The sequence below is a fragment of the Ostrinia nubilalis genome, chromosome 27 (assembly GCF_963855985.1).
Source record: "Ostrinia nubilalis chromosome 27, ilOstNubi1.1, whole genome shotgun sequence".
Classification (NCBI taxonomy): Eukaryota; Metazoa; Arthropoda; class Insecta; order Lepidoptera; family Crambidae; genus Ostrinia; species Ostrinia nubilalis.
The window spans coordinates 576,630-590,957 of NC_087114.1; the positions used below are offsets into that span (position 1 = coordinate 576,630).

Genomic DNA, 14,328 nt, shown 5'->3' on the forward strand with positions numbered 1-14,328 from the left:
ATTTTTTTAATTAAATGTACTAATCACAAAACAACATTCATTTTTATCCTATTTCATTCACAAAGTATTTTGTTTGTCAAAATAAAAATAAAAAATACAATCACAAACAAAATATATTTTACAAAACTAGATAGAAATTCTAAGTAGGCAGATGTAATGAAAATAGGGTCTGCAGGTAGGTGGGCAGCCCTATCGCATGTTGTCATACCGTGACGTTCCACGCGGCTGTTGACATTTATTTCAAAAATATGGTCAAGTTGGAATACTGTTTAGATAGTATTACCGTGGTAGTGATGTCGCAAAGTGCGTTTTGACGTTTTGAAAATGTTTTACGATAAAATAGATCGCGTTACTGACCTTTATTTTTTCATTCGTTAAGTAAGATCATAGTATTTAACCATATAGATAGGGTATCCCTAAAATGGCAGATCTAACACTAAGGGTGAGTTAGACACCACCTTATTTTAACCGTGAATATAACCACAACCGGTGTTTTTTGTATGGAGTTTGACACAGTTTGACGTTTGTTAAAGTTAAACCAACCCAGCCTAAGCATTCTCTTTCAAATTTGACAGATTTGTTTTGAAGAGCCGCGCTTGCAGAGCAAAAATATGTGACTTGTAGGTAGCCCTTCTTTAGACAAACAGGAATTTTTTTTTGAGTTCTGAACTATTGTAAACTAGTTTTTGCCCGCGGCTTCACCCGCGTGAAATTTAGTTTGTTACATATCGTCATATCATAAATTATAGGCTATATGTTAATCTGGGTTATAAACAATAGTACTGTAAAGTTTCAACAAAATCCGTTCGGTAGTTTTTGCGTGAAAGAGTAACTTAACATCCAGACATCCACACAAACTTTCGTATTTATTATATTAGTAGGATTGTACAAAATCGAAATCAAAAAACTTGACTGTGGTCTGTGACTGAAACTCAGGCGCCATCGCCTAAAATAAAATCAAACCAAGAACATTGGGTTTCTTTCTAGAGAATGTTTTGACCATCCAATAATATTGCTTTTGGCGTACTATTAGTATTATCATTAGTGCTACTATGATTGGCTCCGGTCCAAAATGACTAGAATACACGTATTGTCATAGAGGATATTCCGAGTGTTTATTTATGTAGTGTGCTTGTAAATAGATTAAATAAATATTACAACGCTAAGTTAAGAAACATAGGTACTGTGCGTACGGAGAAGTTATCCATAAAGATATATCTTCCATGGTGCAATGATAAATGCTGTAAGACTCTACAGACAGATAATAATTTAAGTAGACTACCTCGATTTTACTTATTCCACTATTCCCCGTTGGCAATCCCCGTTAACGCCAATTGGAGCTTATAATGGGGAATAATGAACTAAAAAGTTCACTAATCCCCGTTGACGGGGATTGCCAACGGGGAATAGTGGAATAAGCCCCTCGATTGTAGTTCCTACCGCTACTACAACTCATGTGTACTCAATTCTCAATCGTTTATTGCTTTACTACATTAGGTCTCACAATTCAGGCAGTTATACAATGTGAACCCAGTTAAGGCACATGAAGTTTTGGAAGGAGGCAGAACGATCTTACGAGTATATATGAGTTGTCCAGACCAATTTGTGTTCTCAAATTGTGCATTTTTCCTTTAATGCTAATTTTGAATGTTACTCAACACGGACCGCGTTAGCCGTGACCTACTCCTGTACCAGTTCGCGGAATACAATAAAATAACAGGTTGTTATTGTTATAAAACTAAATTCAGATTTAGCGTAAGCTCAAATATTGGAAAAGTACTTCTTATGTTAATTATAATAACCCTTGTACACATTATAGCTTAGCTAGTAACTAACGCATAACGTTATACGAGGGGCGGCTGAAAAGTTTTGAGCCTAGGGTATTAAAAATGCCGATAGAAAAGTACAAAAAATATATTTTCCTATTTAATCTCCCTCTACTACAACGGACTTCTTACATTTGTGTAAAAGAGCTTTTAAGAGCCATTTTACATTTTCGTGCGAATTTCTAAGATTTTGGAAGCATGAATTACTATCTTAAGCAACACCCAGATATTATTGAATAACTGCGAAAGATAGGTCAATCCTTAGTGTTGACCATTAATGAAACGGATTTACTAAAACTCTTTTGCTTAATTCTCAGTGCCCCATCTCCCACAACCATTTTACGGAAAAATTGCCGCAGACTCAATTTCAAAGACCTGTATCTATTATTTATGCTCATATAATAAGCTTAAAAATATATAGTAATCATCGGACATATATTCTTATTGTCCATTAATGAAATGGATTCTTGAATTTCACTACCATTATTTAGTAAAATTTAAAAATAATTTGGCAAATTTGAAGATTAACGTCACATTTTGATCGTGGTTTTTGGTTTAAAAACACAGCAATAACTGCAATAAAAGTATCTTAAAATAAAGAATATGCATTGTAGAATAGATTTCTACAGTTATTGTTTAAATATTAGTAACCACTTTGTCAAAATATTGAAGTGAATATCAGTATAAATTACAATACGCAAGCCGACATCGATTAGTATGGCGCGAGCGCCCGTCAAGGCAGGACCTGTGTCACTTTTCCCGCCATGACGTTTACGTGCGTTTGTGTCGTGAAACGGTGATTTATACGGCGACCAAATACATTTGATACTATGCCGAGAGGTCCCTGTTTCAAGTCGGCCGTTTGGTGTAGTGGTTCGAAACGGACTAATATGCCGAGAGGTCCCGGGTTCGATTCCCGGCCGAGCAGAAACTGAAAGGATGCCTATTTAGATTTATACACACATAAATGATCTCATATTAATCACATTTACCAAATCATGAGGTAATTATTCATTATAACCGGCGATTATTCATAATTTTCACATTTATCATATTTACCGTAACATTTATATTTTATGCATAATTAATTTAAATATATTTTATATCCTATTAATACACTGGTCATCATAAAAATCGACCCACCCGCGACAAGCACTTTCAAACGGATGCATCCCCACTTCCCACCAATATTACTATACTATATTACTATTTAAAAGCCTAGTTCTAAACTTCATTTCATTAAAGGAAAGGATTTAATCCCAAAAATGTGTCTGTAGAAGAATCCAGAGTCACTTCTTCAAAAAATAGGTAGTTACGCTTGAGCCAACTTTTATGGCTATAAAACTGTTAAGTTAGGATTAATCGCTATCCATCTGCTAAAGAGGACACGTGAGATCATTATTTGGTTTTATAACCATAAAAATTGGTCTAATTGATCCCAGAGGTGAGCCCAAAGTGAGGTCTTTTTTCAAGTTTTTCAAGTCACATTTATTGTATATGTTAATCGTTTATTAGGAAATTAAATGTGTTTTTCTTTAAGGATATTTATTGGGCTTTCAAATAACACCAATATTGTTGGAGAACCATGATTGTGTCAGTAGAAACGAGTTTTCCTGTAAAACGTAGGTGGGCCGATTTTTATGATGACCAGTGTAGATGAAGTGCTTCGTATTTTAATAAAATTATTACCTGACTAGGTTAAAAAGGTGTAGAATGTTATTTTGGAGATAACTTGCTTCCATAGAGAGAGATGCTAAGTAATGCGCTGAGTTCGAAACTCAGTGTCGCATTAGAAATTCACACACACAAAGAAATCAAAATATGTGCTCATTATCCACTCTGGTATTAGTATTTAACGTTCGAATAATCTTTAGTACTATGCAAGCAATGTAAACTGTTTACATTATCATTGCTTTCACAAGCAATATGTTCTGTTTTTGGGTATATTGTTCACACCGGCTCAAGGCTCAAGGGGGCGGCTCTTGTCACATCTCCCTTTAGTTTCTGTGATCTTTGCTTGCTTCGAAATTGATGTCAATTAAATATTCCTTAGAGCTATTAATTATTATTATTATTGATTTAAATTATTTTTTTATTTTGACACGTGTTTGAAAAATCAAGGTCAGATTGCAAGAAAACGTAACATTGCAACTCGCAATGTCTCAATATTGATGAGGAGATTCCATTGTAAAGTCTGTATTCGTTCCTAGGATTCCCCTAATACCATCAAATTAAAGAGAATTCAAGAGAGTGCAGTTTCCCATCTCATGCTTAGGGGCCACGGTTTAAAATAGCGTGGTTGCATAGAGCCTACAACGGGCAACCACGTGCGCTGCTCATACTAATTTTCGATACAAAAGCAAGTGTTGGCGCCCTCACGAGTTTTAGCGGAGTGCCATATGGTAGCGGGAGTAGACTTAAGGGAAATCTATGCTTCTCCGACGGCCAGTTGTATGTAGCATGCTCCAGAGTATGCGCACAATTCTGGTCAACGCTAGGGATGGATAAGTGTCGCTGTCGCTGGCGACAGGGTCTTCTTGTTCAGGGTTCATGGCGTAGGTCTCAGGCAAAATGAAATCCACTCGTAGAAATTAATAAACTCAGTGTATTCACGAGAATAATTACACACAGCACTAGAGTTGTATCGGAACTGAGTGAACCAACGGTTTTGCGATAGGAACGTCCGACCCGAGTGATAGTTGAACACAGACTGCCTAATACTGCTGTGCTGTACTGTAAAGTTTCATCAAAATCTGTTCAGTAGTTTTTGCGTGAAAGAGTAACAAACATCCAGACATCCATTCAAACTTTCGTATTTATAATATTAGTAAGACTAGTAAGAAGTAAGATAGTTAGATGAAATATTTTAGTTATTTGTTTAATTATTATTATTATTTATTTATTTATTTCTTAGCTCTGTCTGTTATTGGATCTGGAGGAGTTGCAATGGCCACCTCCATTGCAACTCCGTAACAAAACAATAGAACCCCATGGAGTTTGGGCTTGTGTGATTCGCCTTCGTCCCTAAATGATATCCAGGGTCCGATGATAGAGCTGTAAGAGGGCATTTTTTTTTTCACTATGTGACTGTCTTTATTTTGTACTTAATATATATTTTACAAATTATACCTATTCGTGTTTCATTATTATTAATCGAAATATAAAAATTTTTGAAAGATTACATAAACTCTATTAAAATTTTAAATTAATTTATCAAGTTTTAATACCTTATTCTACCTTAATATTAAGAACTTATATCAAGTCTTAATACGGTCACGGCTCTAGATTTTTTTGTCCATTTCGGCGTTCTTTTTACTCTTTTTACGTTGCGTTGACAGTTTGTACCTAAATTCGCGCGGAACTTTTTTGTGAAATGGCTCTTAACCCACTGAAAAAAATTCGCAATCTTTGCCTTCGAAAAGAGCCTTTAACGCCGCCTTCATTTCTTTGTCACTCAAAAATCTTCGTTCCTGAAGGTCTTTTTTCCAATTTGAGAATTAGAAAAAATAGCTAGGTATTTGGACTAAACTGTGTGGTGGGTGATTCATTTCTTGAAATCCAATTTTACCCGGGGCAAGCCATGTAACATGCGCGATGTGCGCGGGCGAATTGTCTTGCAATAACAGATTTCCTTTCGCCAGTTTGTCTCTCAATATTTCAACAACCATTTGACGCACTCTTATCAACAGTACAGTATAATAATCCCCGTTTATTGTAGTTTTTTTTAAATAGGTAGTCAATAAATAAAATTCCTCCACAATTTCAAAAATAGTGTCTATGAGCTTGGGTGTCGATCGCTCCACTTTGAATTTCCGCGGCGGCGTTTTCCCTTTTAAATCCATTGCATTGACTCTTATTTTGACTCTACATCGTACTGCCGGATCTATTACTTATCAATAGTGACAATGTGAGAAAAAAATTTTTAGGATTATGGCCAAAGATGTCATAAAACTCCTGCGAAGTTGTGACTCGACGCTGGTTGTCGCGCGGCGTGAGCATTTTTGGCACCCATCGCACGCACCCCTATTTCATGTAAAAATTAGTATGAAAAACATCGCCAATATGTTCCTTGCTAATGCCTATGGCTTCAGCTATCTGTCACAGCTTAATTCGCTGATCTCTAAAGCAAGATTCATTAAATTTTCATTATTTTATTCGTTAATGGCGAAATCTGGCCGCCCTGACTTGCGGTCATCTTTTAGCGACTCCCTGCCATGCTTGAACTATCGGATCCAATCTTACATGATGGCAAATGAAGGCCCAGACTCCCCATAAACTGTAAACATCTCATCAAATGTTACCGTCAGCGTTTTGTTCCTCTTTTTGAGGAATTTTATGACAACTGTGTACTTCAATTTCGTACATTGCGCGGATGACTGAGACATGATGATGTTTACGAATTAATTACTAAAAGCGTGATGACGCTAATGAAATGAAACTTTGTACATACACTAAGAAGGTTATTGGCAAATTAATTAAATTTAGCGCGAGTCAATAATAACACTTGAAGATACCTAGGCTCAAAACTTTTCAGCCGCCCCTCGTATAGAGCTCTGCGTTTGGTTCGTGTGTGACTCTGTGCGTCCACGCACACTGTGAGACCTCATAGTAATGTTTGTGAAGAAGTACCTAGTAGAATTCAAATGGGACGTGTAAACCAACTTTTTAAAAGCCTAATTGCCTAAAATTGTTACTTTTATGACTATTAATTAGCTCTCTGCGATAGCGTCTTAATCTAATCTATCCAGGCCCAAGACCTCAATTAGGCTATAAAATTTAACGACGAGTCTTAAGATGAGAGATTTATGAAGCCTGAGTCAAGCAATGTAGCGTAAAAGCATCTTGGTAGGAAATAACTTAGTTGCGTTGCGTTACGGGTTCCAAGATTGTTTTATTCAAGTGCTAGCTTTCAGCCCGCGGCTTCGCCCGCGTGTACTTTTGTCTGTCACAGAAAAACTTTATCATCATTCACGTTTCAAAAACCGGGATAAAAACTATCCTATGTCCTTTCCCGGGACTCAAACCATCTCTATGCCTTATCAAAATCGGTTCAGTGGTTTAGGCGTGAAAGCGAGACAGACAGACAGACAGACAGAGTTACTATAGTATTAGTATAAATGAAGATTTTCGATTACATTTAATCAAGGTCCAAGAAGTTGTAGGATAAGTACGAATGCTAATTTCATCATCATCGTCGAATCATTTAGTCTCCACTGCAAGAACCTGCATCCTCTTCTACTTTACCAGTAACAAAAGGGACGATTTGGTCTACGCTAATGTACTCATATATTATATTGATCCTCTTGTAAGGACAGTTTATGTGCCTTTTTAGGATCACCATCACTTATACCATTAAACTACAGAAACAGTAGAAACTGGTATAGCTAAAATAAGAATTTTTCATATTTACCGTCCACTGCTGGACTGCTGCAGTGAACTTAATTAAACTCCATCTTAGATTAGATTTGACCGAAATCGTTGGCGACCAAGTATATTATAAACTTAGAAGGTAATTAACTGATATTTTTGCCTTATTTACAACCCAAATGTGTTATTATGTCACATTCCAAAATGTTTGTCTAAACAAACGTAAGGTCACCATGACATTCACACTCGTTCTCCTTGCGACTGATTCAACATTATGACGTAAGTGATGTAACGAGTCGATACCGTGACGTCATCGCGTGCGAATTGCAACTGTACTTTTATTGATGAGGAAGTTGGATATTTTTGGGTAGGGTGTAGGGTTGCCAGGAAAATCATCGTCATCATTTCAGTCACAGGATATCCACTGCTGAACATAGGCCTCCCCCAATGATTTTCACATCGCCCGGTTGGGAGCGGCATCCAGCGCCTTCCTGTTAAATTCCTGTCCATGAAAATGTGGTTAGCCAATTTAACTAGACATTAGGAAGACAAGGCAGGGTCTCGGTTTCGGATTTTTTACAAATTTACTTTCAGCAGCACCTCAGGGAAGTCGAACCTTAACTTCGAACTCCTATGTTCTTCTGATTAATTTCGTTGCGGGTCCAATGACAGTTTAACTGTCCTCCGGTACAAACTTGACCTTCATTGGTTTTACTGTCAAGCTGTAGATCCTGGCTACACAGGAGTTGCAGCGGTGGGAACGAGAGATGGGTATAGTCCCGTTTCAGATGCACCTTACCGAATCAGCAGATTTAAAAAGCTGTAAAAGTGAATTAGGCATTCACCAAATTGTGTCCATTTTTATCTGGGCCACTTTGGCAACCCTATGTGGGAGCATAAAGGTTTATTGTTAGACCAAGTAAGGAAGTAAAATATTGTATTACTTGTAGAGTTTGCCAAACCAAAATCGGACAAGAAACTATACATCTTCGACAGTCAAGTTAAAAGCCAGATAGATTAAAATACAATTTGATATTTTCTGTAAAATTTCAGTGATATAGAGACCTTCAATGATAAATAATCTTAACCATGAGTACTTTCTTAAGTACGTTAGGATTATCATTGAAGAAATACTGCGTTGTCTTAGCACTTGCTGAATTTACAGGCTATAGTTTATTTGTTATCGGTTATCATCAAGTCATTAGTACATAATGAGTTTTCATATGACCAATATTGATTCCTCATTCCCATTCTTTCATCCCTTATGAACGATTAAAGTAGCTCATATCCTACAAGGTCTATCTAAATCTGTATTAAAACGTAACAGGCAGGTTTAAATAACTGGACAAATGTTTTTCATTTATGAATGAACCTACACCGAAGTGAAGTTCGCTCGGCCCACATTCGCGGAATCGTACGCTTCATCTGACTATATTGTTGTATAAAATAGCCCCTGTTACAGGTACATAAGATGCAGTATTCAGCTTGATATGCTGTCGTCTGTAACAACTGTGTGGGACCATCAAGTCTGTTGTAAAATCGCACCTGTTACATGAGACATAAGATCTGTATACTCGTGGGCTGCGTGGGCGCAGAAAGGGCCCGAGAAAGTGGCGTGGGTTACGAAACGCTGACCTTTGAGGGCTTAATCCGATTTTCATTGTTGCAGCTATCTCGGTTTATTTAAAAGTTGTCATACTGGAATTTTTGCGTAGCATTACGTCTTTACCTTTACTTGCGAATATTATAATGGTAAATGCAAAAGTAATAGGTATTTTACAAATGCATTCAGTTATTGTTTGTCTGCCAGTAGTTCTTTTTCACGTTTTTAAACATCAAGGAAAGCACTGTGGCAATGTAACTTATGGGGCCGATTTTGGAAGAAATCTGACTTGTAGGTAATAGACAGATCTACTATTAGAACACAGGACACCTCTGAAAACTTGAGGAATATTCGTATTAGGGTGATCCAGAATAAATAACATTTTACAACCGTTTAGATGGCTGTCAATCAAAATCCTATAAAATCCCTATGCTTCATGTCATTCAAGTAAAGCATTACTTACTATACTTTTCTTAACTGGGATCTTTGTTCCATTTTCTTTAACATGCACGTCCGTCCATCAAGCATCAAGTTATACAACAATATTTGCTGATCTGGGCATATCCACCAATGATATTTTATTTCAATATCGTGAATGTAAAGTTCACAATAATACGTTCATCACGTATGCAGCGGTCATACAACTCTACAATGTAAGTGTACGTCACTAGTATTGTAATGAGTGCTCAATGAGTCCTTATTAAGGGAATCGGAACATTTGCTTGAATTGGAATTGGATTTCCTGGTACAGTTTGGAATTACACCTTATGCCCGGTTCTTCGCCCGTTGAATAGGGCAAATCAATTTTGTGGCTTGTGTAAGTGCCCGAAGGAAGAATTTCTTTCCCCAAGTCTTAAACTGTCTGTTCCAAATTTTATCTAAATCAGTTCAATGGTTTGCGTGACAGAGTAACAGCATCCATCTATCTTCACAAACTTTTACACTAATATTACTAACTAGCTCTTGCCCGCGGCTTCACTCGCGTGAAATTTAGTTTGTCACAGATCGTCATAAATTATAGCCTATATGTTATTCTGGGTTATAAACAATAATACTGTAAAGTTTCATCAAAATCCGTTTAGTAGTTTTTGCGTGAAAGAGTAACAAACTCAGTAGGATGTTTGCCATTGCTGATAATTTGATCTTGCAACATAATTTGCAAATGCGTAGCCGACCTTTCATAGACTAGTTGGAACGACAATCTGGTGAAGGTCGCGGGAAGTACGAACGGTAAACCGGGACTATTAGAAACAATCATTATCATTCTTGAAAGGTATCGTACCTATCGTACAACAACATTATTATGTCCCCCAGTAGCATGTCATGTAGATCAGCGGCTGCCGTCCGCAATCGGCGCGAGATAGGCGCGTGCGCATGATAACGAGGACGCCATGTTGGCCAGGGCTGTCACAAGACATGCTACGGATTTTATATTTTGAATAGAGCTATAGGGCATGGTTCAGTTTATTGACGTGACATCAGAAATGTTCTAAGCTAGAAAGCTTTTGCTTACGATAAATAAAGAATGGTTCACTTATGAGGAATTTGTATTTGTGACAAAGTGAATTCATTATTAGCGAATCGATATAGGTTTCCGATACTTCCAAAACCCTGCAACATGGTTTCTAATTTAACGAATAATGAACACAGTTGAACAAAAGTCTCCACCAAAAAACAACGAATTACTTATTTTTATTACCATTGTGGAAATCATTATTGTTCAGCAGTGGACGTCCTGTGGCTGAAATGGTGATGATGATGATGATGACTTTATTTTTAACCGACTTCAAAAAAGGAGGGGTTCTATGATCTATATTCGAGTAGGTGTATTTTATTTTATTTTTAATTGAAATACATATCAATTAATTTTTTGTTTATTATATCGCTTAGGCAGCAGCCCTAAGTGTATGTGTGCGGTAGTTGTTAGCATGGCGAAGCATGCCGGGCAAATGTTGTACAATAGTTGATTAGACGCATTTGTGCCATATATGGGTCACAGTCATCATTGCATTAGTATGGAATTAGCGACTGCCGATTGTTTGTTGCTACTGTTAAATTGACAATATTGATGGCATAAAATATGACTACTATGTGGTGGAATACAATGAAATTGGTACTTACGCCCGTACTCACAAACATACTATGAGGTCTCACAGTGTGCGTGGACGCACAGTGTCACACACGAACTAATCATGGAGCTCTATTCGACGTTGTGCGTTCGATTTGCTGCTTAAAATAATCAAGCATCGTTTGATAATAGCTTAGATCTACATTTGAGAGGTTTATTAATTAAAAATTTTATACAACTACTTTTTCGTAATTTATGGCCTGTATCAACACTTGCGTTTACAGTTCACTTTACAGTAAAAGTAATCAAATAAGTATGTCTCAATGGCACGACACACCTGTTTCAATACGCCTCTTCTAAACACAGAATCGTACTTCTGAAATTCTGATTAGAAACTGGTTAATTTGAGCTTGAAAATGATTTTTTCCTCCACTTGGTGGTAAGCCCCGTCTGGATTTAAAAGGGTTCATTAAAAGTTTCAAGAGCGTCTATGTCTTGAATTATATTTTACATGGTTTATTTATCATCTGCACTTTTCCTCGCAGAAAGGTAGCTTACTGACTCAATTTTGCTAAAAGGTTCTTAGACCTAACGATTTGTTACGTCATCATCATCATTTGTTGTGGTTAAAGATTTGTTACGTAAGTAACCCTAATGAGATGTCAGGCAATAGTGACTTGACTTCGGTTCCCTGACTATTGTTTCTATTCTAATTAGAATCTTATGCTGGCATAACTAAGATTAACTTAAATCGGGATTAAAGCATCCTGTATCGACTGTTAACAAATGTGACTTAAACTTAACGTAGATTGAACTAAAGGTCCAAATAGAGCGGAAAAGTGCGTCAGCTTCCGGATATTAAAAAAAAACTGATAAACAAGGAAATCCTCCCACCGGCCATCAACAACACCTAATCTCCTGCAAAAACACGGCATTATAATCCACCGCGAAACCAGTCCATCACCGATTCAATGACCCGGATCCCGGACCGCGGCCCGGCCGGAGCTGGTTATGTAACGGGCTCCGCAGAGGCGGCAGACGGGCCGCAGACGGCGCCCGGCTGCCCGGCGCCCCGACCGAGACAGCAACACCCTCGGTACACCCCTCTCGCTCCCCCACAGAAACTTGGCGCCCAACATGTAACTCGGTTTCGAAGGACCAATTTGATCCGCCTCAATTTATTGTTAGATAAAAATGTATTAGTATCTTTGGAATCGAGATTTATGTTTTGTATCGGCAATAAAATTTTATGATTAGATAAATTGAGGAATTGAAAGGAAGCGCTGATTTCGGATTCAATGTCTTCACGCGTAATGACTTAAAGTGCATTGCGAATGCAATTTGTTGGTGATTTATGTCAATAATAAATCATAGATATGATAGCCCCCTTACAAACTTTTTAAATCTACATTTTATTGATCTTACATGTATTATTTATGTAGATGATATGATAATTTTGTTTATAAAAGATTTTTCTTTTTTCCTCAGGTACAAAGACTGCGATGTGAAGAAATAAAACAAACAAAAACAGAAACCACGTGCCTTAAACAAACCGCAGCGACACAAGTGCCTTCTAGAGATAGAAGACGAACGAAACGAGAAACGAAACTTAGTTTATAGGTAAGTTGACAAACACAAATTGTACACACCTTTTTGAGTCTTAGTTGGTGACTTTAGAAAAGTATTAAATACGTAAAGATATTTTCTTAAAATACACTGGAAAAACATAACCATCCTTCTGGCGCAGCAATTATAAGAGAAGGAAAGAAATTCTCAAAGAATTAAATTGCTTATTACTTATAGGTGGCTTCTTGGACTATGGATACATGTTGCTGATGACCTTTATGATGTCAGTTCTCCAGTAAAGGGCTGATTTTTCAATCGTCGGATAACTTTAAGAGTAGGCGCACACCGTTGATTTTTAGTTGGCCGATAGTTGTGCCCGATTTTAATTTGTATGAAGAATCGGCCAAATCGAATCGGTGTAGTGTGCGCACTCCCATACATGCCCATACTGATCAACTGCCCGACTAAACTATCGGCCGACGAAAAATCAACGGTGTGCGCCTACTCTTAACTGAAGAATAATTAGTTTGGCACATTGACAGTTTCAGTATGGGAAATATGTCAAAATGACAAGTTTATTCTGCAGTTAAAAGATATCTGACGATTGAAAAATCAGCCCTAAGAAGACTATTTGCTATGAACATACTTAAAGAAATATTCAGTATATACCTATTTATGAACCAGTGATAAATGTTTCTAAATTGATCCTTTCACAGTTCTAAAGCTACTAAATCAGAATAGTTCCAAAATTCTCTCCTCACCAAAACAAAAGGTTTTTTCACTACTCTTAAGAAGGGGCAATATCAGGTGACCGATCACGCTGGGAGAGAGGCACGTAAACTAGCTCTGACACTTGATCTCTCGCAATTGATAGACTGTGCAACCAGGGTCCCGGATGTCGACACTCACACAGCCAATTGCCTAGACCTTGTGCTGACATCAGATCCAGACAGATATTCCACCATGGTTGCTGCTCCTCTTGGAACTTCTGACCACTGCCTGGTGAAAGCTGTATCGTCATACTCCCCATCCGATCGTGGCCCTTGTGGAGTAAGAAGAGTATGGCGATACAAGTCAGCAGATTGGGACGAGATGCGCCAGTTTTTCGCATCTTTTCCTTGGAGGCCGGCTTGCTTTTCTTCTCAAGATCCAACGATTTGCGCCGATGCCATCACCGAGGTTATACGTCAGGGTATGGAATTCTTTGTTCCCTACTCAGACATTGCCTCAGGTAGCAAAGCTCGCCCTTGGTTCAATGCTGATTGCCGTCATGCTGAAGCGTGTAAGCAGTCGGCGTTTCTGGCATGGGCAGATGCTCGAACGCGCGGCTCACCAGACACTCGCAATCTGAAGAAAGCCTACAACCAGGCCTCCAAGTCTTGCAAAAGAACACTACGCAGGGCTCGCTACGACCATATTGGACGCATTGGCTCAAAACTTGCTTCTTACCCAGCCGGGTCTAAACCGTTTTGGTCCCTTGCCAAGGCCATCCAATCCAACTTCTGTCGCCCCAGCCTGCCACCACTGCTGAAACCCGACGGTTCACTGGCTCACTCTGCTGAGGAAAAAGCGAATCTTTTTGCCACCCTGTTCGCTGATAACTCCCGTCTTGACGTTGCAGGCAAAATACCACCCTCATTACCCCCTGCCTCCACCACCATGCGTGAGGTCCGCATACGGCACAAAGAGGTTTTAAATGTCTTACGTTCTCTTGACGTAAATAAAGCTAGTGGACCTGACGGAATTCCAGCGATAGTCCTGCGTAGTTGTGCGCCGGAGTTGTCTCCTATTCTTACACGCCTGTATCGACTCTCACTTAAGACTGGACTAGTCCCAAAATCATGGAAGCTTGCCAACGTACAGCCCGTACCTAAAAAGGGCAGTCGTGCTGATCCAAC

The 14,328-nt window shown here is 38.2% G+C and overlaps 1 protein-coding gene across 1 annotated transcript in view; it reads left to right on the forward strand.

Moving 5' to 3' along the window:
• Positions 1 to 14,328, forward strand: part of LOC135084768 (talin-2-like) — a 164,299-nt gene that overhangs the window by 15,498 nt on the left and 134,473 nt on the right. The window contains exon 2 of the mRNA XM_063979506.1: positions 12,353 to 12,484. The gene's annotated coding sequence lies outside the window, so the exon portion shown is untranslated. The remainder of the gene's footprint in view (positions 1 to 12,352; positions 12,485 to 14,328) is intronic.